This window comes from Mus caroli, unplaced genomic scaffold (assembly GCF_978045245.1).
Source record: "Mus caroli unplaced genomic scaffold, Mus_caroli_1 scaffold_12, whole genome shotgun sequence".
Classification (NCBI taxonomy): domain Eukaryota; kingdom Metazoa; phylum Chordata; class Mammalia; order Rodentia; family Muridae; genus Mus; species Mus caroli.
In genome coordinates, this window is record NW_028227267.1 from 121005263 (window position 1) to 121018732 (window position 13470).

Below are 13470 nucleotides of genomic sequence, written 5' to 3' on the forward strand. Positions count from 1 at the left end.
TTCAGAGACAGCTCCAAAAGCAGTCTGGCTACATTCACCTACTTGTTGATGGCAGAGGAAATCTAGACTTAAGTTTGGTGTTTACCATAGACTGAGGTCAATTATTGCAAGAGAATCATTGAATCATGCAGAGTCCTTACAGTATCCTACATTCAATAGCATTAAATACAAGTTGAAAAAAAAAAAAAACAAGGCAAAAAACTGCTAAGACTTGTTAAGATGTTAGAAACAGACATATGTGTTTCTGAAATGTTTTAATTATCATGTGTGCACAATTAATATTTGAACAAACAGTCAGCTTTAGAATTTCAACAGATATTTAGAATCAATGTGAATAGGATGAGATTTGGGTAATGCAGGAAGAACTCAAGAGTTATATTTTAAAGAAAATTAACCACATGGGAAGAAAATCATTAAAAATATACACATATTTAATGATAAATATTTAAAAAGCTTTCTTACAAGAAATGAAGCTGCCCTAGCAGTGTTGCAGGTGTGGTTGCTATGTCACAAGTGTATCAGAAGATGACACAGAGAGAGGCTATGCCTATATTTAGTGTTCAGACCTGTGAATATCTCAATGATTAGTAGTCTACTATTCCCAGGAAAAAGTGAGCTCAAGAAGACCATCAGACCTATGTCATGCGGCCCAGACAGGGAGATAGTAGTCTATGTATGCTTGGGAGAGGGGCAGATCATACCCAAGATGATACCTTCCCAGTACTATAATGCATGAGCATGGCACAGCACACTTGAGTTCACTCCTGGTGTATCCCCAGACACTCAGAGACCCTGGGTACCACTAAGAAAAGCAAGTAAGTAGAGGAGAAATTGAAGAGAAACAGAAGGATATATGCACAATGAAGAGGCAGAACTGAATATTTGAGGGTAGTAAGGACAATCTTGATGCGAGTAGCTGGTGATGCCACCTGGGACCATGATGAGATCATGCCCTGTGCTGACACCTGGGGCGTCTGGGTCTGTGACCCTCGGTCAGTGGCCGAGGTGTGTAACCCACAAAAGGCCAGACAGATATCCCTGGTCTGCACTGCCACTTGGAGACCTATGGGTGTCTGAGGGTGGTGTAGAAGTGGCCCTATACCACAAGTGGACATCATGGGAAAACCAGCTCTGGAGTCATGAGAGCAGGAGAGCTGACCTAATCAGCTTTAGTACTCCAGAGAGCAGTCTTGAACATCTCAGGAGTTATGAGTAAACTGACTGGCCTTTAGGATATTCAGCATGTGAGAGAGCTGGCCCTGGCACTTGTCTTCTGTGTCTATTATAAATGTGTATGTCTTTAGATTAACATATTAGAAATGAGACAGCTATCCAAAATTTAAAGACTTTAAAATGAAACATGACTAAAATTATGATTTACATATTTTCCTCTTAATAAGAGTGATAATTTCCATTTTAGGATATTGTTGGCTTTTGAACATCTGCTCACTTCTGTTGTTTATGTTTTTTTTTTAATTTTTATTGAAATTTAAATCTGAAAACATCTGTTTCCCTAATATATATTTTCATTGTGAACTGGGAGACAATTCCGAACTCCAGGAGGTATCTTTGTTTCATTTAAAGAAAGAGCTCATTAAAGTACTGGAATCAGAATCTTGTGTTGGTGCTTGCATATGCAAGAAATTATATTAAATATTTACTTTTGTATTCTTGATTATTTTTCTATATTAGACTTTGGCATTCATATAAGCAAAGTCTTCAAAAAATGATGGCAGAAACTTAAGAGTGCCCATCTTGGTTACCTTTAGAATTAGAGTTTTTAAAAATTATTTTCAAGGTTGCGGCCTTGTGGATGATATTTCTCATGGGCATCTGCACTTGTTTAGACACAGTCTTTTTCAGTCAAATGAGGTAATGTCTGATCTCCTGCCCACCTCTGCCACAACCTCATTGCAGATCTTTGCCTCTCAGTCTCCTGGCTCTAAGAACATCACAATTTGTCCTCCAGGTCAACCTTTCCACTGCACCTCCTGTGAGATTTGATCTATGTATTCTCCAAATTGCTTCCAAGATAATTTTGGCAAAAATCCAAATTCAATTTTATAACTTTTCAACTTAAAGTTTATGAAGGTTTAGGAATGATTACATATTCTGGTCATCTGCCACACCTACTTTAATCAGCTTCAACTCATTGAAGGATCTTTGTTTCAAGAAACTGAAAACTTATTACCCAGAGCTCACTTCTACACTTTGATCTCACTCTTATCAAATTGTTCCCTACCAGGAAGGATGATTTGTTTGCTCTGCGCAGTGAAGTGTCTGTTGCCCCAGAAAGAGTGAGAGTTAGAATGAGAGTGCTAGGGGAAGGAGATTATATAGTGGTGTGTTTTGTTTTGTCTTGTTAATTGCATGGCTTCTGATGGGCAGGCATAGCCAAGTATCAAGTTTCTTAAAAAATTAGAGTGGATGGGCTGGGGAGCATGGTGGGGCCGGGGGAGGGGGGAGTATATAGGGGACTTTCAGGATAGCATTTGAAATGTAAATGAAGAAAATATCTAATAAAAGTTTAAAAAAAAAAACAAGTGCCCAAATGTTCTTTGGTTAAAGTAAATGTACCTGAAGCCTCAGGTACATATATATATATATATATATATATATATATATATATATATATATAATATTTGATGTTTCTAAATTTTAAATGTGTATAACATGAAGTACAAAGAGTCCATTTATAATTATTGGTTAAACAGTCAAAAGATCATAAAGGCTGAGGCCAAGAAGTAGAGAAAGATGAGTTCAGACCTTAATCTCAGAGCAACAAAATAGGGTCTGGAAGAATAAATTGTCTTTTCTTTTCTAAATTAAAGATGATTACTAGAAGTTTTAAAGCGATGGGGGAGGTGCAGTAGACTATTTTTGTTTCCTGTGAAAGGTCGCTGGCTATCATAGTGTATGGTGATGCAAACGTGGAAAAAGCACCGGATCAGGAATGTAATGAAGGTCCGGGAAGGGGACCATAGATAGGGAGTTGTTCAAATCTTATAATTCTTATTTTCCTGTGATCTAATTTGCTCAAAGTTTGGTTTGGTAATTAGAATCAAAGAAAAATAGAGGCTATATGAGTTATTAGGTTTGTATGAGTATAATTATAAAAAAAAAGAGGAAGGGCTTTGAGGGCCAATTTAATTAGTAGAGTGAGCAAGTGTATGCTATTAAGAGAGTGAGTGGGTATATGTCATCAAGATTTAGTTCCTTGTGACACAAATTGATAAGACACCTCATGTACAAGTCTGGAAGAGAGTTGCAGACAGATAGGGAGTCCTGAGATTTGATGAAACCAAGGACTGTGTAAAGTTGTAAGTAAGCCTTGGTAAAAGGCAATAATTTGAGAGAAAGAATGAAACCAGGAGGAGATTGGGAGGGTTCTGCAAAGCAATTAGATTGGATTTAGAACAAGAGGCAAAGCAAAGCTCCAAGAAAGGGATATGGTTAAATGTGACCTGTCAAACAAAGATTTCACTTTAAAAATGCCATGTAGGTATGCACCAAAATTTATAATGCATTGTATTTTAATAAAAAATTTCAAAACTGAAAAAAAAATGTCATGTAGGGCTCCAGGGATGATGGAAGCATGATGCACAAAGTAGAATACATAAAAATTTCCTTCATATAATCTTTGAACTTGAATTTATGCAAATGATTTTAGCACAAGTGATGCATGAATAGTGGGCTTGTTCAAAAGCAAAAGGGTAAGGGTTCTTGCCAAAGAGGAGAAAGTTCACCAAGATTTCCTTGCATGTGAAATGTCAGCATACTGCTGCTGTATTCCAGCTGTACTAATGACATAAAATAGGTATTTTCTTTCTCTTTTCTGTTTTCTTGTGTGGGAGGAGTGGACATATTGCAGAAAGCAGTTGCTAGACATGTCTATGTAAATACAGCAAAAATCTAGGTGGTAGACAAGATAAATTTAGTCAAATTAATGCACTAATAATTTTTCCTCGGGAGATGCAAATTCCTGTTGTAATTCTTTCTCACATATGTAATCACATTGATAATACAGAAAAACCACAAGACAGAAACCAAGAGCCAGTTGGCATAAACAGAAAGAAGCACTGATAACTTTAATATCCTCCTTCTCTCTGGTTATTAATATTTTTATGAATGTAAACCCAAACTCAATTTCTCTTACTAGGAAGTCCATATTAGACTTTACATCTTTAACAACACTTAAAGTAGTAGTATATTATCAAGCAAAAACAACCAACCAACCAACCAACCAACAACGATAACTAACAAAAAAGATATGTTATTGGGATGGGGCCATGTTGGGAAGTATGTCAGTTAATTTTTTGTTATTGTGGTAAACACCATGACACATGGGAAAAGGTATTCATTTTTATATGAGGCTCCAGAGGAACTGTCCGTAATGATAGGAGCAGTAGCAGGAAGCAGAGAGAGTGAAGAGGAAGTTGGACAAGACCATAAACACTCACAACCACCCCTGGTTACATAATTCCTAAAGCAAGGCTTCATCTTGGTGGTAGTTATGGTACTACCAAGGTTCCACAACTTCTCTAAAAACTGCCACCAAATAGAGACTAGAGGTTCATATACTAGAGATGATGTACTTGATGATATATGTCAATAAACCAGTGTTCTTTCTTCACTGGGGAAGAAAATCAAGCATTAAGTAAATTGATGTGTACTTGAAATCCTGTTGATAGGCAGGGCTCAGATGTATGCAACAGAGTTTGGGCTGGCACTAGAATTACTTGATTCTTTTAAGAAACTTCTATATTTGAAGGTAAAGTCAAGCCTCAAGTTGGTTATGAAGAGGAATAGTTGAAGAATTTATTTAAATTGATCTTCAGAATACTCCTCACTAAAACAGTTTTCACAAGTTTAGGTAAATTTATGCTGCATTATTTACTAATATTTGTATATGTAGTTCTAGATAAAAAGACAAGAAAGAAAATCATTAACACATTAGCAGTATTTTTCTCTGAAATAGAATTTATTTGGAAGAATATTCTGCCTTTACTCTTGTATGTTTTTACAGTTTCAGTGATCTTATAGTTTTTATATATTGGGTTCATAATAATTTTGAACTGAACTGTCATTTATACATTCTGAGAAAGGGAAAATCAGTTTTCTCCAATGGTGTGACATTGGATTTATCAAATAGTATAGGACAGGCTTCATGTTCAAGAGTAGTTGACCAACACAATTTTTGTTCATTTACCTGTTTATTTTGTTGAGTTTGTATTTGTGTGTGTGTGTGTGTGTGTGTGTGTAAGTAGTAGATGGAATTTTTGAAGAATAGAATAAAATAGTTGATTACTGATATAATCAATCATTGATTTCAAGGTACAAATTGGAAGTCTAGATTAATACATATATGTATATAGTTAATATATAAGAGTATATTAATAAATATTTTATATTAAATGAACTTTGAAACAATAAAAACCATTTCAGATCTGTTGATACTTCTTAGACCAGAGAATTACCAAATTTCTATCTTAAGCGTCACAATGATAACTACCTGTCACTAAAGTGAGGACTAAGTACAGGGATAGAAAAAGTGCTTATTAGAGGGGGTGAAAATGATTAATCTCAAAGGACAAAGAAATCTCTTTGTGAGGTATGTTTCACTTGAGCATGTGAGGTAGGTTTCACTTGAGCATATGTGTGTGTACATTTCACCTATTTGGACTTCTAGGTAAGAGGGTTAAAAAGAGAGTAAACATAACCCTGCCTCTTTGAACACTTACTGGATAAATTTAGACAATCTATACTCATTTGTATCAGGGTGCCCCAACAGCAGGATGTTTAATATTTGGGCCTGGCAGTTACCTCTGAAAGAACCACCCTTTTAATTGTAGAATGTTGAGTGGCAGTCACCTATCGAATGGCAGTAGCATGTCTCTCCCCTTGTTGTATCTAACAGTCTCTCAAGATATTGATGAGGATCCTTAGAAAGTGAGGCTTTTCTTCAACCCAGAAACAATGCTCTGCCTGCTTTATGAAGAGAAACATTTTAGGTGAAGATGACCATCTGAAGGCCCAAAGAGTGATTGCTTCTTATACTACTTCTGAGATCCAATAAGAGAGAAGGGGAAGGAGAGGGAGGGAAAGGCAGATGGGGAGGGGGAAGGAGAGAGAAGACTAAAGATAAAACCAACAGATTGCTACTGGTTATAAATGACCAAGTTATTTGTTTATAAAGAATGCATAAAATGGTATAAACAACATTATCAAGAGAAATTTGAAAAGATAGACTATTAGTCAATAGCCCGTGTAAACATGTAGAAATGAAAGATTGCTGTTTCTGCTGACTTTGACTCTTGGTGATTTGTTTCCTTTGCATGCCTCTGTTAATCTTTTACTCTAATCTGCCTGTGATTTCTACTAAATGCTAAGTGCTCTTGAGGTTCAGAATCAGTCTCTTTTTGGTAATGATAGCACTTAATTTTGAGAGTAAAATTGCTGGTCTTAGGCCCCTTTCTTCTGGGTTACTCAAATAGACACAGCTGTATCTTTTCTACTTACAATGCTTGAAGCACCTGTGCAGGCTTTTACCTTCTGGACAACCTTTTCAAAGGTTTGTTGTATCTCTCTTATTTCATCTCAGATCTTGAATCTGAGAATTCTAAAGAATTGCATTACTTCCTATGAGAACAGTATTGCAGGTATCTTAGATATAGCGTATTATGTGAGTTTTGAGTTGCTAGAAGCTAAAATGTAAATATTACATATTTTGTTGCAATCTATCTTAATGTTATTTTTAAAATGACAACTATTAAAAACCTCACAGATAAAGTCACATCTCTATTTGGCATTGTGGCTAAGGATTTGGATGTTGAGCCAGAAGGAATATAACTTCAAAGTCATCTTATATTGTAAAGCATATGGGCATTTAGCCTTTCTTTGTTCTCTTTTAATATACTCATTTCATTTTCTAAACTCTTTTACAGGATGATGTTAGTGCCATTATTTAGAGTGAATGGACCATTCATTTTGATAAGCATCAGGTGAAAGAAACTGTTTTTACTTGGGAATCAATGTCATTATTTCCTTCTGACTTCCTGTCACTTCAAAGAATACATTACACTTCAAAAAATGACATAGGCACTTGAAGAAACCATGTTTCCATATAATTTGTTCTGGTTTTTCTTGTTTTAATTTTATTTTCGGATATTAAATCCTGTGATTTTTTTTTTTTTTAGAAAATGTGAATGATGCACATAGTATAGTTAATCTTATAATATAATGGGATCCTAAATTCCCTTTCTTTTCAAGGAAATGGCCATGCACTTTCTTTGGTGAGGGAGATGTGAGAACTTATCTGAAATAGTGCAAGGTCCTTCTCGGCCAACATACCAACACTGTTTCCCATCTGAAGGCCTGAATGCAAATCAACTATGTCCTTAAATTTAAGGTTATCAGGTTCCTGTCCCACCCTGGGATCCATCCCATATACCATTACCAAACCCAGACTCTATTGTGGATGCCAACAAGTACTTGCTGACAGGAGCCTGATATAGCTGTCTCCTGAGAGTCTCTGCCAGTGCCTGGCAATTACTGATTAGGATCAGAAATGTCACTTGGTTACATCTTACCACCTGTAGGATATCCTCCACCAGCTGGCACTGACATTTACCGTCTCTTACACAAATACCCCTTAAATAATAGCCATCTTCCAAGCAGCTAGTTTATTATGTTAAGGTTCTCACCTTACCTAAATTATACCACTGCCTTGCCTGCTAACCAAGTGGCTTCTGTCCTTTAGTGAACAGAATATAGAATACTCCTTCTGGACAATGACAGTTCCAATTTTAATTTTACAGGTTGCTTCATGGTGAGTTACACTTCTTGATTAAAGTCCACATTTCCTGATTTAATCACATTTTAACCTGACATTTTAACCTTGCACCTGCAAGTTTTGAGGTACCTTTGTGTGAGTGAGATATTTCTACCCAATATCTAAGGTTTTAGTTAGAAAAATAATGAGGCTTAAATAATATTTTGCTATTTTTAGAAACTATATAAGGTTGAAGAAATGAGATAGCCTCCTTTGGAGGGCTAGATGATTGGCCCTGTGATGTTTTTCTTGCTACCAAAAAAAAAAAAAAAAAGCAACGTGAGTAAGGTCTATTATTCCTTTTCCATTTTCAATTTTAAAGAGTTTAGGGAAGACACAGAAAATCCTATTAGTACAACATTTATTAAGATGTCTAATTTCTTCACATGACTCCATGGCAACTTCATTATCTTGTTCTAAGATGAATGTCCAAATAGAAGGACTGCCATTGTTTATACTTTAAAATCAGGAGTAATTTCCTCGTGTAAAATTTGATGTGTGATGTCAATGTGGGTGGTATTCAAAGGCTTTTTCTGCCTGTTTTGAAATGAAAGGCAGAAGTACTATTTCACCTTCAAATCTCAGAGGCAAGACTACTTCATTTACCCAGAAAAAAAATATTTGTACTTAGATGAAATGGTACAGAATATTATAGTTCTCAGATGCTTAATTTCATCTCATAGAAATTTCAAGGGAACTTAGGATGTATTTGGCAGGCACTTTTTCTAGTGCAATCAGGTTGCTATGGTAAACCTATTATTTTAGGCAAAGCAGGACTATGTTAGTAAAGTGCTAATCTCTTTTCTGTTTTATGTGAGCCTCTAATTACTCTCCAACTATTGAGAATGTACTGCAAGCATGGTTTACACTATTTTATAAAAGGAGAAAAATAAGGTCATAAACAGTGTGCTTGATGTTACCATCCTGGCAGGTGCTGTCAGCATAAGGGACCTCTTCTTAAATAATCTCATTCTAGAGCAGGAAGTACAAATTTTGGTTGATTTAATTGAAAAATGAAGTGAGGGAAAAAAGTGGGCAAATTATATTTAAGTAAATGAAGTATGTGCCCCCAACATGTTTTATTATTAAAGGTATATGCAGTGGTAGTGGTACTGGAATATAATGACAATGTGTGATGTCTGTGGAACATGTACTGGGCACATATCATTGGAAATGTCCTTTGTACCTTTGTATTCATTACATCTTTTAGCTTTCACAGTAATTCTGGGTAATGTGCCCATTTTGAAAATGGTGATGAATGAGGTCTAACTTCCTCTTCAAAATAATTATGTTTGCTGGCAGATATGTCAAGATCAAAATCCAGTCCTATTTAAAGTTAAAATGTGTGACTGTTGGGGGGACTCACAAGTGTCTGTAAACTCCAACTGCAGGAGATGCAATGGCCTGTTATGATTTCTACAATTACCTGCACTCACGGGGTCATATCTACCTACACACACAGCAGCACATAATCTCTCTCTCTCTCTCTCTCTCTCTCTCTCTCTCTCTCTCTCTCTCTCTCTTTCTCATCTACCTATCATCTATCAATCATCTGCCATCTATCTATGTCTATCTCTAGCTCTACGTCTATTTATATCTAATACATTTTTAATTGTGTCGCCTCCTAGCACTTGACTCAGCACTGAAAAACTCAACCCTGCATTAAAAGAAACTTTTGTTAGCCCTGTAGAGTATGCCTACTCATACACATTACCTTTATTCCCTGATTACTAATGGTATTTAAACATCCTTTTTAATATTGTAGCTGGCATATTAGTTGATATTCTTGTTGTGTGTTACCCTAACAACAGAGTTGTAATGGTATGAATACTGATATTCAAGAGTGTTGATTGAGTCTTGTTGAGCCCATCCTTGAAAAAGGTCGTGTGTGTTCTTTATGTCATACTGTCTTAAGGAATATAATGCTAATCACACAAAACCAGTAGAAATTGTGTGTGGGTTTGGATGCACAAGTGTGTGGGTGCTAGGAGCAAGGAAGAGAACAGAGAATCAAAAGGAATTGCAGAGGAGGAAGAGGGAAAAGAAGAAAGGATGAGGGACTATAGGCTGAGAAACAAAATTTGCTTTCATAATTTCACAGTCAGCCTTATGCAAGTTTTAGACTACTAACTTCTGAGGTGAACTTTTCAAGAGCAATATTTCCAGACATCTCTCCATTTTCAACAGTGGGAAATATTTCTGCTGAATGTCCCCTTCTTTTGTTCACTAGTCATCATTTAGTTTGATCTTATGTGTATGTTCATGACACCATGTATATGTACATATTTGTAATATACTTAATGTTTACCTTGCAGGATGCTAATTTAGTGTGTGCTTTATTTATACAACTTTCTTCCTTATGTTATTGTTTGCTTTAAATAAAGTAATGGCATTTAAATATTCCAATTTATCAATACTTTCCTTTACCTTTCTGGTGTGGAAATCTATGCATGTCATGTTTGGAACAGCTTTCTCTATCTAATGTTTAGGAAAATTCCATACTATTCTTCTCTCAATATTTTGTGATTCAAACTTTTACATGGTGAATCTTCTGAATTAATTGATTTTAGTTAAAGAATATTCAATAAAAGAACTGAACATTTCAGCGACTTAGGCTGAAAGACGACTGTGATGGTTTGTATATCCTTGGACCAGGGAGTGGCACCATCTGAAGGTGTGGCCTTGTTGGAATAGGTATGACCTGGTTGGAATGGGTGTGTCACTGTGGGTGTGGGTATAAGATCCTCACCCTAGTTGCCTGGAAGTCAGTCTTCCACTAGCAGCCTTTGGATGAGGACATAGAACTCTCAGCTCTGCCTGCACCATGCCTGCCTGGATACTGCCATGCTCCCACCTTGATGATAATGGACTGAACTTCTGAACCTGTAAGCCAGCCCCAATTAAATGTTGTTTTTATAAGACTTGCCTTGGTCATGGTGTCTGTTCACGGCAGTAAAACCCTAACTAAGAAAACGACTTAGGCTGAAATAAACTTTTAAAACTAACCTATTAAAGGCTGGAGATGTTGCCTCCAGCAGCCACAGGTTACTGGGTTCCTGAAAGGAAAGCTGGGGATGGATGGGAAGGATGGAGAGTTCTCTGATCAAGGCTCAATCTTTTAACTGTAGGGTCTTGAATTTAAAGGGGGGGAGACCCAACCCCCACTTTGCCAGGATTTCGTTGCTTTGTCAGGATCTTTTCAGGAAAGCAAGTTCAGCTGCCCAGCAGCTAGCTTCTTGCAGGAAGCTGCAGATGTGGCACACAATATACTTTACCTAGGACTTTACCTAGGTCAGAAGACACCACCCTAGGTGGTCTAGTGGACTATGGCAGAAACAGGTCTCATTCAGCCCGCTCAAGGCTGGGGGAAGGCACATGGAGAGATGGATCCGTACCCCCCAGAGCTCGTGTCTCTAGCTGCATATGTATCAGAAGATGGGCTAGTCGGCCATCATTGGAAAGAGAGGCCCCTTGGTCTTGCGAACTTTATATGCCTCAGTACAGGGGAACGCCAGGGCCAAGAAGTGGGAGTGGGTGGGTAGGGGAGTGGGAGGGGGGAGGATCTGAGGGACTTTTGGGATAGCATTGGAAATTTAAGTGAAGAAAATACCTAATTAAAAAAAAATTTGCTACTTTTGCAGAGAATCTGGGTTTGGTTCTGGGCACCCACAGATCAAAAACTATTTGCATATCTAGTTGCAGAAGAACTGATGCTCTCTTCTAGTCTCTAAGTGGACTTCTACCAAGTTCGTGTGTTTTAAACATGCACAAATGCAGTCAGTCTTACTCTTAAAATAAAAAGGTAATTTTATAATTTAAAAATGAAATATTAATCCCATAAGTTATATGACATTTACTTAAGGGACTGTGAATTAGTATAATTACACACTTAAGACTGGAAATACAATAATGCTTGCATGCTATTGAGTCCTTTTCCTCTGCTCCTCAGCAACGTGCTTCCTCCTCTGAGAAGATGGTATTTCTTTTAGAGTCATCACAAGTGTGCTTTCATTCAAGTTTTCCTCCTAAGTCTGTATTTAAGTACTGTATTATTTAGACTTGCTTGTTTGGAAAAGACCGCATCAAAGTGTATGTGTGATTTTTATAAGTGACCTCTTGCTTTAAAGATTCTTAAGTTACCTGATGCTAGTTGTGATGTTTACTTATTGTTCCTGCAAAGGATACAAGGTATGAGGTTCTCAGCACTCACACCAGGTAGCTCACAACTACTGTCTATAACTCCAGCTGCTGCAGACTCTGATCCCTCTGGTCTCTATGGACACTTGCATTTGTGTGTGTGTGTGTGTGTGTGTGAATATACACATAGAGAAATACATGCACACACCCACAAGTACTTTTTGAAAACTAAAATGAAAAGAGAAGATTCATATATTGCATCTATCATTATTTCATATTAATTTCTCTGTGGTGTTATATTTAAGGTGTGTAAATGGTCTATAGTTATAGAATATTTGGGATATTTCTCCTTTGATATCGTAAGGGAGGATGTTCTGAAATATCCTCTGGTGCAAAGATGTGTTTTTTTCTCTAATATAACCAAGAATCAAATTACTGGTTTCTGAAATCTTCATATCAATCCTACTCAATAAGGTCAAACAACCCCAATATTCTACCTGTCTATACCAGCATCCTCTGTTCAAGACTTTAATTTTCCTTTTTTTTAAAATTAGGTATTTATTTCATTTACATTTCCAATGCTATCCCAAAAGTCCTCCACACGCTCCCCCACCCACTCCCCCACCCACCCACTCCCACTTCTTGGCCCTGGCGTTCCCCTGTACATATAAAGTTTGCACGACCAATGGGCCTCCCTTTGCGCTGATGGCTGGCTAGGCCATCTTCTGATACATATGCAACTAGAGACACGAGCTCCTGGCAGGGGAGGGGGGTCATATTGTTGTTCCACCTATAGGGTTGCAGATCCCTTTAGCTCCTTGGTTACATTCTCTAGCTCCTCCATTGGGGCCCTGTGATCCATCCAGTAGCTGACTGTGAGCATCCACTTCTGTGTTTGCTAGGTCCCGGCATAGTCTCACAAGAGACAGCTATAAAAGTCATTTCCAGTGCTTGCTGCTTGTTTTTAAGTTCTTGTTAACATGACTGGTCTGTGGTGGAACATCATTGAAGTCCAGTTTAAGTAAGAGAAGGTTCTTTTCATGTATTTATTGTCCATGCCAACTTCCAACTTGCACATGTGCTCTTTCATCTCAGTTGTCCACATGTTTAATGTGTGGGGTGTCATTTTAGAATCCTCTGTGTATTAGGGATATGAGACAGTTGTCTGATTTGTGGTTTTGTTGATATCTCTCATTCTGGGGTTCTCTTTTGCTCTACCAATTTTTTAAGTGAATATAGGGCTCCTAATTAATTTGTTAATATTTTCTTTTATAGCCATTTGTCCACACACCATGCATGTGGAAGGTTATCTTTCCTTTATACTCCACAGTGCCACCTCATCCTAATAGAATGTCCAATATTCTAAACTTTGCCTCTCTATTCTTTGTGCTGCTTCTGTTGGTTTCCTCTTTCTTTCAAATGCAACTTCCTTTAAATAAGCCATAGCATCTTAGAAAAAGGTTTTTTGCTTTCTTATTCAAAAGTGTTCTTATTGCTATTAC

General features: G+C 37.1%; 1 protein-coding gene and 1 non-coding gene across 2 annotated transcripts in view; both read left to right on the forward strand.

Moving 5' to 3' along the window:
• Itgbl1 (integrin subunit beta like 1) overlaps positions 1 to 13470 on the forward strand; it is a 261464-nt gene that overhangs the window by 220962 nt on the left and 27032 nt on the right. The window lies entirely within an intron of this gene.
• Positions 473 to 600, forward strand: LOC115029315 (small nucleolar RNA SNORA17). The gene has a single exon (XR_003834888.1). It is a non-coding gene; the product is annotated as a small nucleolar RNA SNORA17 (small nucleolar RNA).